The following is a 13,411-nucleotide window of genomic DNA, read 5'->3' on the forward strand; positions in this document are numbered from 1 at the left end:
GGAATGACATTTGGCCTGGCTTATTCCCTGTTCTATGATTATATCAAGACTATGGAAAAACATAGCTAGATACACCTCCCTACATAACATTTCATTTCTCACATGGAAGGTATATAGAATTTGTTGTTAATACCTGAGTGCAATAGACATTTTGATGCTTGCCAAATATTTTCAAGATTTTATTTTCCAGGCAAAAAGTAAGATTGCAATTTCTATTTCCCTTGGGCTTGCCCACGTGACTCATTCCGGCCAGTGTGGTATGAGCAGAGGAGACATACCTTACTTCTGGACCACAGCATTTGAATCACTGCTTTGAGACACTGGTGGTCGTTTAGTCATTAAGTTGTGTCTGACTCTTGAGAACCCATGGACTGTAGCCTCACAGGGTCCTCTGCCCATGGGATTCTCCAGGCAAGAATACTGGAGTGGGTTGCCAGTTCCTTCTCCAGAGGATCTTCCCGACCTAGGAATTGAACCCGGGTCTCCTGCATTTCAGGTAGATTCTTTACTGACTGAACTATGAGGGAAGCTCTTTGAGACACTAAGAGCTCCATTTTCTTTCATGTAAAGTTACTGGCAATGTTGGAAGGAGTAGTTGCTCTGTTAGCTGGGACTCTTAAGTGACCAAGAAGAACAGAGCTCCCCTGCTGATATGTGAGGCATATATAATGTCAGGAGGAAATACACCTAACTCTAAGCTGCTGGGGTTTGGGAAGTTGTAACCTTGTCTATCCTCTTGCAGAGACAGTCAAATCTTACAAATTAAAAAAAAAAATTCTTTTCCCATTAGGTTATTACAGAATATTGAGCAGAGTTCCCTGTGCTATACTGTAGGCCCTATTGGTTATCTGTTTTAAACATAGCATTGTGTACATGTCAGTCTCAAACTCCCAATCTGTGCCTCCCCTACACTATTGCCCCGGAAATGTAAAGGGATAAACAAGATGTGGTACATATACATTGTACAATGGAATATTGCTCAGCCATTAAAAAGACTGAAATAATGCCATTTGCAGCAACACGGATGGATCCAGAGATTGTCATACTAAGCGAAGTAAGTCAGACAAAGAAAGTCAAATCCTGTAAGTCAGACAAAGTCAAACCCATCTTGTAATTCTAACCTCTGCCACATACTGTAAGACCCTAGACACATTACTTAACATTTCTCAACCTCCATTCCCTCATCTGTATTATTATTCCATTGGAAGATTATAATAATGCTAAATTTGTAGCATTGTTGTGAGAGTTAAATAAAGTCAAAGTACTTAGGATAGAACCTGGCATATGGCAGGCAGAAAGAAATGAATTTCTTTTTATTATTACTATTTTATTAGAATCATAGGGTCTTATTATTTGAATGTCATTTAGATACCATCTACTCTAACATTTTTTGTTTTTCATCACTGATCAAGGATAGCAGTTAGGTTTGTTAATCACTAAATAAAGTTTTTGTTATGTAGTACTTGTGTGTGTGTGTTAGTCGCTCAGTCGTATCTGACTGTCTGTAACCCCATGGACAGTAGCCTGCCAAGCCCCTGTGTCCATGGAATTCTCTAGGCATGAATACTGGGGTGTGTAACCATTTCCTTCTATAGGGGATCTTCCCAATCCAGGGACTGAACCTAGGTATCCCGCATTGCATGCAGATTCTTTACCATCAGAGCTACCAGGGAAACCCTATGTAGTACATGATTCCCTTGGAAATTGCCAGATAAACTTGTACAAGTAGGGTTCCTAACTTCCATCTGACTCACAAAAGAGTTCATCTCCAAACGTAGAGCATCACTTTTGTAAGGACTCTGCTGGCTTTAAGTCAGCAGATGTGATTGAAGTCGCTCAATCACATCCGACTCTTTGCGACCCCATGGACTGTAGCCTACCAGTCTCCTCCATCCATGGGATTTTCTGGGCAAGAGTACTGGAGTGGGTTGCCATTTCCTTCTCCAGAGGATCTTCCTGATCCAGGGATTGAACCCGGGTCTCCTGCATTGCAGGCAGATGCTTTACCATCTGAGCCACCAAGTGCTTGTATCATTCTAAATGTCTTGTTTAAACCAAGATATATCTGTGTAATCCTTCTGATATCCCTAATTAGAAAGAGAAAAGAAGCTTATTCAGCCTGACCTATTGCACACTGCCATTGTTCTGATGGCCCTGAGTGTAATGTTTCTGGGTCTGGAGGCATCCCTCCCTTGGAGAGCAGCTCTATGGCCTTTCCTTTCGGGCATCTTCAGCCTGGGCTGTCATGGGGCAGTCAGGCTTACAGCGTGCTGGGAGAACTGGGATAACAGGATCTGGAATAAATAGGAAGCAGAAACTGAGACACTCTTAGAAAGAGATGGCATTAGGGAAGGGTAGACAATCACTCAGGATACCCCAATGCAGGTTCCATAGCCATGGTTCAGTGCTAGACTGGCCTGCAAGTGGCTATGGAGAGGTATGCTTAGCAGTGATGCAGAAGCACAGATGCAGCCAAGCTTGGGAAGATCAACTAATGGTCCACTCACTTCTGGGAAATGGGGCTGAAAGGGAAGAAGATGCAGCTAGCTAGCTAAGGCATATGTTAGATGCCCCAACCCCAGGATGACAAACAGACCTAAGGACTTAGCCTTCCTGGTGTGGAACAGGAAGCAGAATGACCTTCAGGTTAATTTTTGATGATTGCATTCACTTGGAGAGAGCTAGGGCTGGAGCAGAGATGCCAGCCTTAGGGTTATCAGCTTTTTATTCCACAAATATTTGCTAAAAATGTCTTAGATACCAAGCGTTGTGGTAGTTGTTCTGGATCCAAAGGCAGGAACAAAGAACAAAGATTACCCTCTGTCCTCAAGGAACTCATAATCAAGTTGAAGATTACAAACGCACGCATAGTGCCATTTTGTTTGGTAGGGCAGATAATGGGATTGAAAAATTATGGATTGTTTTTTAGTGTTATCAGATAACATTACCTGATTTGCTCTGGGATAGAAATATTCTCTCTCTTTTTCTCTTTGCTCCCAGGATAGCTGTGACATGCTTTCCTATTTCCATGAGCATGTTTCTGCAAGCCTGACTTCTTTGTTCTTTCCAGTCTAAGTCATTCTTTTAGGCCTGTGTTTGTTGATGGGCTGGGCTTCCTGAGTGGCTCAGTGGTAAAGAACCTGCCTGCCAGTGCAGGAGACACTGGGGTTCAATCCCTGAGTCGGGAACATCTCCTGGAGAAGGAAATGGCAACTCACTCCAGTATTCTTGCTTGGGAAATCTCATGGGCAGAGGAGCTTGGTGGGCTACAGACCATGGGGTTGCAAAAGAGTCGGACATGACTTAGCGACTAAACAGCAACAAATTGCTGCTCTCATCACTCCTATCTTAAAAAAAAAAAAAAAAAATCCTAAACTCATTAGACACAGCTAGAAAAATCATTGTTTTCTTTGGGCGTCTCTACTCTCACTTATACTTGAAAAGGTAAGTGATTCTGTTGCCAAATTTTTTTCTTTTTAAATAGTCTCTTATTTATCCCCCTTGGGTCTCCTTTCCTTTGAGAGTGTGAACCCAGGAAACGATACTGAAGTTTTCTCCGGCATTTTATCAATAAAATCAGCTCTTCTTAAAGCTAAAGCCCACATTGATTGTCATCCACATTTAAAAACTCCACTGGATTACTTTTATTACTCCTTGCAGAATGCTTTCTTGTTTTCTTGAGTTTTATCGTTTTTATAACATCTCAGATAGGCCATTCTACAAAGGAAGAACGTGTGCTCTAAGATACTTCATTTCAGTGACAACAGCGTCATGGGTTGCAAGGAGATAGCAATGTACAGCCCCAGTGACCTGCCCCAGTTTCTGGTTATCTGTATTTTTAAATAGCTACTTCTCTGTGATGCCCTGGAGCATAGTGTTTTTCAGAAATGTGTATGTGTGAGTTCTGCAGTAGATACAAGAAAAGAAACTTGGAAGGACCTACTGCACGAAGCATGAGTAGCACCAACTTTAGTGGTAGAAGTGAGGCAGACAAGCTGGCAGGGTCCGTAGCAACCACTATTATTGCTCAAGTAAACAGGCACATCGAAGTAATTAGTAACACATTCTCATAATTGCTTCCCAAATGGCCGAGGCATTTGGTTTTCTACAGCAGGATTCTGAAAGCTTGATAGATGCGCACTGGGACATCTATTTGCTCACAGTCTCCTCTCATCCTGTCTCATCTTTGAACTTTTGTACACAGGAAATTGATCCATTTACTCTTTGTCTTTTTGTTTGGGATGTTTGATTTGTAACTTCCTTTCATCTTTTCCCCAACGTTGACCCATCTCCTCTCCCATTTTGGAATTTTAAATTATCTTTGTCTTAAAGTTTTTGTTCATCAGACCTCCACTTTGTGGCTCTTCCACAAAACCCCTCAGATACCTTGTTATTGTTGTGTCCGGATTTTACGACCCCATGAACTGCAGCACGCCAGGCTTTCCTGTCCTTCACCATCTCTGAGTTTGCTCAGATTCCTATAGAGATGGAAATCCCATCAGATACAGGGAAGAACTCTTAGAACCTTATAGCCTTCAGGTTGAAAGTGACTTTGAACGTTTTAGGGATCAGTTCTTTGGTGTGACTTGCCAAAAGAAGGTTTCTATTTCTAAGGGGAGAAAGCATTTCTTCACAAAAGCTCAAAAGACTGGGACATCAAGTAACTCTTACAAAACATTTTGATGAGTTAAGTGTAAATGAATCAGAAGCATATGGATTGAATTTCCCTCAAAATACACATGGGTTTAAAAATTAGGGGGAAAAGTGCTTGGCAAAATTCTCTTTGGGTTTGGCCAAGTCTGATTCTTTTGAAAACTTGTTCAAGACATGATGCCAGTCTCGAAATGCTCCGCGTTCACACATCTCTGGTTCAGAGTGCTCTCTTCCTTAGAACCTTCTCTTTGACCGCTTTGCTTACTATTGTCAGGATGGTGTCCTCCCAGTAATCCTGATCAGCATGACATCTAAAAGCAGAAAGCTATGTGAAAATCCTTTACCATGCAGGAACTGCTAATGACCAGATCTTTGTCAGGATGTTGAATAGGCAGCCTATGATTCTTGTACGTCCCAGTCATTTATTGAATATCTGTTACACAGTAGGCACCTAGATGAACCAAGTATGGTCTCCCTAATCAAAAAGCTTATAATCTGTGGATTAAGAAAGCAGACCTACATTATGATAGAAGGCAATGGGATGAATATCATATGTTACCCTGATGGGCCACAGCATTCACTCCAGGTGATTCATCTAGCTAGACTCTTGCTTCTTGTTGGCATTTTGATAGTTGCTTTCTAGTTCACATGCTCTTGAATTTGAGGATCTTATAGAGATGCAGATAGGGTTGAATAAGAAAGAAAAAGAAGACTATAGCCACAGTGGGTAGCCATGTCGCCCTAGGGTTGAAAGGACAAGGGGAAATGGAGTTAACAGAACCCAGTGAAAGTCACTCAGTCGTGTCTGACTCTCTGAGACCCCATGGACTGCACAGTCCATGGAATTCTCCAGGCCAGAATACTGGAATGGGTAGCTGTCTCCAGGGGATCTTCCCAACCCAGTGATCAAACCCATGTCTCCTGCATTGCAGGTGGATTCTTTACCAACTGAGCCACAAGTGAAGCCCAAGAATACTGGAGTGGATACCCTATCCCTTCTTCAGTGGATCTTCCCAACCTAGGAATTGAACCACGGTCTCCTATGGGCAGATTCTTTACCAACTGAGCTATCAGGGAAGCCCTAACAGAACCCAGGAAGTGTTGGAACCAGAAAGGGGGGTGACCTGTGGCTGGGTGCACCTATCAGAGAGACAACATGAGAGCAGGAAGGGACAGGAAAGAAAAAAGAGGGAAGCTGGAATGTAGCCAGTGGTAGTGAGTAGGGTAGAGAAAGGCAGAAAATTGTTCAGAATGGGCAGTGGGTAGGTGGAGCTTGAGGCACCTCAACTATACTGGGGTAGGATTTTGGTAAGTGAATTTGGAGGGGTTGTTGGGGTGAGAGCATTTTTAGGTGCAAATATGACAGAAGGAGAGCACAAAGGATTCTGGGGAAAGATAGCTTCCATATTTGTCAAAGGACTGGTTTAAACAGGAAATTTGAATGGCATGCTATGTAAGTTGTATTAGCGGGAATTCTCCAGATTTATGATAAGGAATTGGCTCGTGTGATTATGGAGGATGAGAAGTTTCATGATCTGCTGTCTGCAAGCTGGAAAACCACAAAAGTCACTGGGGGCATTCAGTCTGAGCCCAAAGGCCTAAGAATCAGGAGAACTGATGGTGTGAGTTCTAGTTTGAGTTTAATGGCATGAGAACTAGAGGGTAGATAGAAGACATTCAAAGGCAAGAAAGGATGGCTATCCCAGCTCAACAGCCAGAGATAATTTTCTCTTCTTCTGCTTTTTTGTTCTAATCAATCCCTCATCAGATAAGATAGTGCCCACCCACATTGGGGAGGGTACTCTGCTCTATTCAGTCTACTGATTCAAATTCTAAACTCTATGGAAACCATGGTAGATTCACCTAGAAATAATGTTTAGCCAGATATTTGGGCACCCTGTCACCTAGTCAAGTTGGATCATAAAATTAGCCATCACAGAGGTTGAGCTTTGTTCACTGAAGATAGAGTCACTGAAGATTTTTGAGTGACGGTATAAGAAAATCAAAGTTGTGTTTTAGGAAAGTTGCTCTGGGTTTATGTAAAATGGATCAGAAAGGAAGAGTTTGGGGTTTAGGCAACTAGAAGGTTCTAGAAGGCTTGACATCAATCAAGTTTGATGTCTTGATTTATCTGCTTCATACACTTATTTATTGATTTCCTGATGATACATGACATTTTATTTGGGTATACCTCCCCCCTCTCCAATGCAGTTAACATCTCTGTTTTTAGTTAAATCACAATTGGTTGTTTTAATCATCATGATTTATAAGTATTGTTTATTGATAAGCCAAATAGTGTATCAGGATTTCATCTATATATGAAATATATATGTGAAATATATATATGAAATATATACATATTATATATTTCATATATATATTTGTAAAATATTATTTTTCCTGGAGTTTCTAATTGGGTCATTTTTTAACTTGTATAATTTGCTACTTATAAATTTTAATTGTTTTCAAATGTTCATCATATCAGTTGTCCTATCAAATTTCCTTTTCTTCGAGAGTTTTCTATTCCAGAGTCCTCAGTCCTTCTCTTCCCATGTGAACTCTGTATTTTATGGCTTCATCCTGAGGTGGTGTTGATTCTTCTGTGATGGATTTTTGCTTTCTTTTTCTTATATTCATCATCCTTTCCTCTTCCTGTTTATTTCATTTGCTAGAGTACATTCTTTCATGGGCTTACCAAAAAAAAAAAAAAAAAAACTTGTTAGGTAAATTTTCTTCTTACTTACATCTATTCATTTTTATTTACATTTGGCTGATGGCTATTGGTTTTAGAATGCTTGGTTAATGAGTTCCCTTTCCCTTTGGATTTTTTTTTTCTTTTTTTAAAAAAATTTATTTATTTTCTTTTATTTTTTAACTTTACAATATTGTATTGGTTTTGCCATATATCAAAATAAATCCACCACAGGTATACATGTGTTCCCCCATCCTGAACCCTCCTCCTTCCTCCCTCCCCATACCATCCCTCTGGGTTGTCCCAGTGCACCAGCCCCAAGCATCCAGTATCATGCATCGAACCTGGACTGGCAACTCGTTTCATATATGATATTATACATGTTTCAATGCCATTCTCCCAAATCATCCCACCCTCTCCCTCTCCCACAGAGTCCAAAAGACTGCTCTATACATCAGTGTTTCTTTTGCTGTCTCCTATACAGGGTTATTCTTACCATCTTTCTAAATTCCATATATATGCATTAGTATATTGTATTCGTGTTTTTCTTTCTGGCTTACTTCACTCTGTATAATAGGTTCCAGTTTCATCCACCTCATTAGAACTGATTCAGATGTATTCTTTTTAATGGCTGACTAATACTCCATTGTGTATGTGTACCACAGCTTTCTTATCCATTCATCTGCTGATGGATATCTAGGTTGCTTCCATGTCCTGGCTATTATAAACAGTGCTGTGATGAACATTGGGGTACACATGTCTCTTTCCCTTCTGGTTTCCTCAGTGTGTATGCCCAGCAGTGGGATTGCTGGGTCATAAGGCAGTTCTATTTCCAGTTTTTTAAGGAATCTCCACACTGTTCTCCATAGTGGCTGTACTAGTTTGCATTCCCACCAACAGTGTAAGAGGGTTCCCTTTTCTCCACACCCTCTCCAGCATTTATTATTTGTAGACTTTTGGATCGCAGCCATTCTGACTGGCATGAAATGATACCTCACAGTGGTTTTGATTTGCATTTCTCTGATAATGAGTGATGTTGAGCATCTTTTCATGTGTTTGTTAGCCATCTGTATGTCTTCTTTGGAGAAATGTCTATTTAGTTCTTTGGCCCATTTTTTGATTGGGTCATTTATTTTTCTGGAATTGAGCTGTAGGAGTTGCTTGTATATTTTTGAGATTGGTTGTTTGTCAGTTGCTTCATTTGCTATTATTTTCTCCCATTCTGAAGGTGATCCTCTACATAGAAAAGCCTAAAGACTCCACCAGAAAATTACTAGAACTAATCAATGAATATAGTAAAATTGCAGGATCTAAAATCAACACACAGAAATCCCTTGCATTCCTATACACTAATAATGAGAAAATAGAAAGAGAAATTAAGGAAACAATTCCATTCACCATTGCAACGAAAAGAATAAAATACTTAGGAATATGTCTACCTAAAGAAACTAAAGACCTATATATAGAAAACTATAAAACACTGGTGAAAGAAATCAAAGAGGACACTAATAGATGGAGAAATATACCATGTTCATGGATTGGAAGAATCAATATAGTGAAAATTAGTATACTACCCAAAGCAATTTATAGATTCAATACAATCCCTATCAAGCTACCAACGGTATTCTTCACAGAGCTAGAACAAATAATTTCAGTTTGTTTGGAAATACAAAAAACCTCGAATAGCCAAAGCAATCTTGAGAAAGAAGAATGGAACTGGAGGAATCAACCTACCTGACTTCAGGCTCTACTACAAAGCCGCAGTCATCAAGACAGTATGGTACTGGCACAAAGACAGAAATCTAGATCAATGGAACAAAATAGAAAGCCCAGAGATAAATCCACGCACATATGGACACCTTATCTTTGACAAAGGAGGCAAGACTATACAATGGATTAAAGACAATCTCTTGAACAAGTGGTGCTGGGAAAACTGGTCAACCACTTGTAAAAGAATGAAACTAGAACACTTTCTAACACCATACACAAAAATAAACTCAAAATGGATTAAAGATCTAAACGTAAGACCAGAAACTATAAAACTCCTAGAGGAGAACATAGGCAAAACACTCTCCGACATACATCACAGCAGGATCCTCTATGTCCCTTTGGATTTTGAAGGGATTTCAGCACTGAAGATGAGAAGTTCAGTGTCCTTTTTATTCTTTGCCCTCTGTGTTAAAGCTGATATTTTTTCCTCTGGAAGCCTCTCAGATATTCTCTTTATTTTGCAAAAAATACATATCTTATAATTACATTTATAGAAAACATACATATCTTATCATTATATTCATGGAAAATTTTCAGAAAACCAAAACTCTCGTGACAAAATTAGATCAGTAGTTAGCAGGATCCAGTGTATTCTGAAATGTCACAGTGATATATACTGGTGTAGTGCTTTTCATTCATTGTGCTGAGCATTCAGCATGGGTCTTTTTCAATCTAGACATTTTGTGTCCTTCAGTTCCATGGTGTTTTCTTATCATTTTCCTGCAATAATTTTCTTCTTATTTTATCCATCCTCTCCTTTTGAAATTAATTTTAATTGGATATTAAACTTCTTTGGATGGTCCTTTTTAAAAAAATTGTAGTTGATTTACAATGTTCATTAATTTCAGAGTACAGCATAGAATGTGATATTTTTTATTTTAGGAGCTGTTTCTTGCTTTCTAATTGTTCCTTTCTCATAGCACTCTGCTAGTATTGAAAGGAAAAAAATTCTCATGAATCTCAGATACTTTTTAGAGATTTTTTTAGTATTTATTTTTATTTATCTTATTTATTTGGCTGTGCTGGGTCTTAGTTGCAGCATGTGGGATCTTCCATCATCAGTGCAGCATGCAGGATCTTTACTTGTGGCATATGGGATCCAGTTCCTTGACCAGGGATTGGACCCAGGCCCCCCTGTATTGGGAGTGTGGAATCTTAGCCACTGGACCACCAGGGAAGTCCCTCTGATACTTCTAATTAAAAGATCATTTGAGTCTTTTTTGTTCTTTTCATGTCTTCCCCCCTACCCCCACCTTTCATTCACTGTATAACCCCCCCCCCTTTTTTTTTTTAATATGGAAGGCTTTTCTTAAGTGTTAGCTGATCCATTCATATTTAAGACTAAGGCATTTTAAATTATGTTGAAGTTGTGTATCCATACAGTGGAATACTTCTCAGAAATAAAAAAGATTAAACTACTGTTATAAAGAACAACATCAGTGAATCTCAAAAGCATTATGCTAAGTGAAAACAGAGGAAGACAAAAACATATATTTCTTATAATTATATTTATGGAAATTTTTTGAAAAGGCAAAACCTAGTGACAAAAGCAGATCAGTAGTTACTAGGATCCAGAGACAGAACAAAAAATTTGATTGCAAGCCAATATGAGATAAATTTTCAGATGATGGAAATGTATTGTACTTTTATTGTAGTAACATATGATCATGTACGTCGGTCAAAACTCATCAAATTTCACACATAAAATTGGTGAATTTTATTATATGCAAGTGATACCTCAGATTTAACAGAAAGTAAATTGGAAATTCTTCATGGAGGGGGCTTATTGACTTGCAATTTTGAATTGAGCTTTCCAATAGGGAAGCCATTCATTTCATTGAGGATATCTTACAAATGGCGGTACCAAACCACCTTACCTGCCTCCTGAGAAACCTGTATGCAGGTCAGGAAGAAACAGTTAGAACCGGACATGGAACAACAGACTGGTTCCAAATTGGGAAGGGAGTATTTCAAGGCTGTATATTATCACCCTGCTTGTTTAACTTCTATGCAGAGTACATCATGAGAAATGCTGGGCTGGATGAAGCACAAGCTGGAATCAAGATTGCTGGGAGAAATATCAATAACCTCAGATATGCAGATGACACCACCCTTATGGCAGAAATTGAAGAGGAACTAAAGAGCCTCTTGATGAAAGTAAAAGAGGAGAGTGAAAAGGCTGGCTTAAACCTCAGCATTCAAAAAACGAAGATCATGGCAACTGTTCCCATCACTTCATGGCAAATAGAAGGGGAAACAATGGAAATAGTGAGAGACTTTATTTTCTTGGGCTCCAAAATCACTGCAGATGGTGTCTGCAGCCAAGAAATTAAAAGACACTTGCTCCTTGGAAGAAAAGCTATGATGTACCTAGACAGCAATTAAAAAGCAGAGATGTTTCTTTGCCGACAAAGGTGTGTCTAGTCAAAGCTATAGTTTTTCCAGTAGTCATGTATGGTTGTGAGAGTTGCACCATAAAGAAGGCTGAGCACTGAAGAATTGATGCTTTTGAACTGTGGTGTTGGAGAAGACTCTTGAGAGTCCCTTGGAATGCAAGGAGATCAAACCAGTCAATCCTAAAGGAATCAACCCTGAATATTCATTGGAAGGACTGATGCTAAGGCTGAAGCTCCAACACTTTGGCCACCTGATGCCAAGAGCTGACTCATTGTGAAAGCCCCTGAGGCTGGGAAGGATTGAGGGCAAGGGGAGAAATGGGTGGCAAAGGATGAGATGGTTAGATAGTGTCACTGAACAATGGATATGAGTTTGAGCAAACTCCTGGAGATAGTGAAGGACAGGGAAGCCTGGCACGCTGCTCTTCCTGGGGTCGCAAAGAGTTGGACATGACTGAGCGACTGAACAACAGCAACAACACCTACAGGGGAAATTTTTGGCCATTGAAGATAACCTATCGATAATCTATCTTCCACTTTGCTAGGGATTTCCACGTTCAGAAACCAATATAACACTGCAAAGCAATTTACCTCCGATTGCGCACCTGTACTGTCAATGTATACATCTTTATTTCTTGCTATCTTGCTGAAAATTGAATTGTCTTTAAATTTGCTATTAATCCAAATGAGATCTCTTGCTGTTTTATTTTACATTTTTTTGATTAATAGTGTGATTGAGCATAATATATTTAATGTCCATTGTTTTTTCTTTTCTGTGAACTCAGTATTCTTTGCCTTTTCCCCTCCCAGTTGGGTTGACTGGTTTGTTTTTCTATTTGTTCCATTATTTTGTTGCTTTGTGTTTTAATTGGTGAATGATTGCTTTACAATGTTGTGTTGGTTTCTGAAATTAGAAATGACTAGAAAATGATGGTATCTAATAGAGAAATTCTTCTCACACTCCATCAAAGTAATCTAATTTCTTCTTGATCCTTTGGACAAATCTGTTCAGTTGGGTGAAAACTTCAGTTTACTGTTTTCAGTTGGCTCGATTTCTGTATTCAGTGTTGACTATTTCTCTGTATTTATGTGTGCTTATTTGGACTTCACTTCTTTTTTGCAAAAATTTGAGGTAGATTTAAAAAAATGAACAAAAAAAGGCTATAACATCATAGAATGTATGTATATGCTTGAAACAGGAGAAAAGTATGCCAACTATAAAAGTCATAAAATTACTGGACTAACCATAAATCCTTATTCAGAGCTTTCCAGTGAAGCTAAAGAAGGAATGTGTAATAAATATTTGACTCTTTTGTTAGAAGAAAACACACAAATTTTTGGTGGAAAAAAATGTATTCTAATACCAAACACTGTCAGAAATTCTTTATTTAATTTTATTAAAAAAATTTCATTGGAGTATAGTTGATTTACATTGTTGTACTAGTTTTTGCTGTATAGCAAACAATATAGCACAGTTATACATGTGCATATATTCACTCTTTTTAAAATTATTTTTCCATAAAGGTCATTACAGAGTATTGAGTAGAGTTCCCTGTGCTATACACTAGTCCTTATTAGTTATCTATTTTATATATAAAAGTGTGTATATGTCAATCCCAATCTTCCAGTTTATTCCTCCTCTCCCCTCTTTCTCTGCTGATAACCATAAGTTTGTTTTCTACATCTGTGACTTTAGTTCCACTTTGTAAATAAGCTCATTTGTGCCTTTTTTTTTTTTTAGATTTCACATTTAAGCAATATCATATGATATTTGTCTTTCTCTGTCTGACTGACTTCACTCAGTTTGACACTCTCTAGGTTTATCCATGTTGAGGCAAATGAAATTATTTCATTCTTTTTTATGGCTGAGTAATATTTCATTATATATATGTACCATGTC

This window comes from Bos indicus, chromosome 14 (genome assembly GCF_029378745.1).
Source record: "Bos indicus isolate NIAB-ARS_2022 breed Sahiwal x Tharparkar chromosome 14, NIAB-ARS_B.indTharparkar_mat_pri_1.0, whole genome shotgun sequence".
Taxonomy (NCBI): domain Eukaryota; kingdom Metazoa; phylum Chordata; class Mammalia; order Artiodactyla; family Bovidae; genus Bos; species Bos indicus.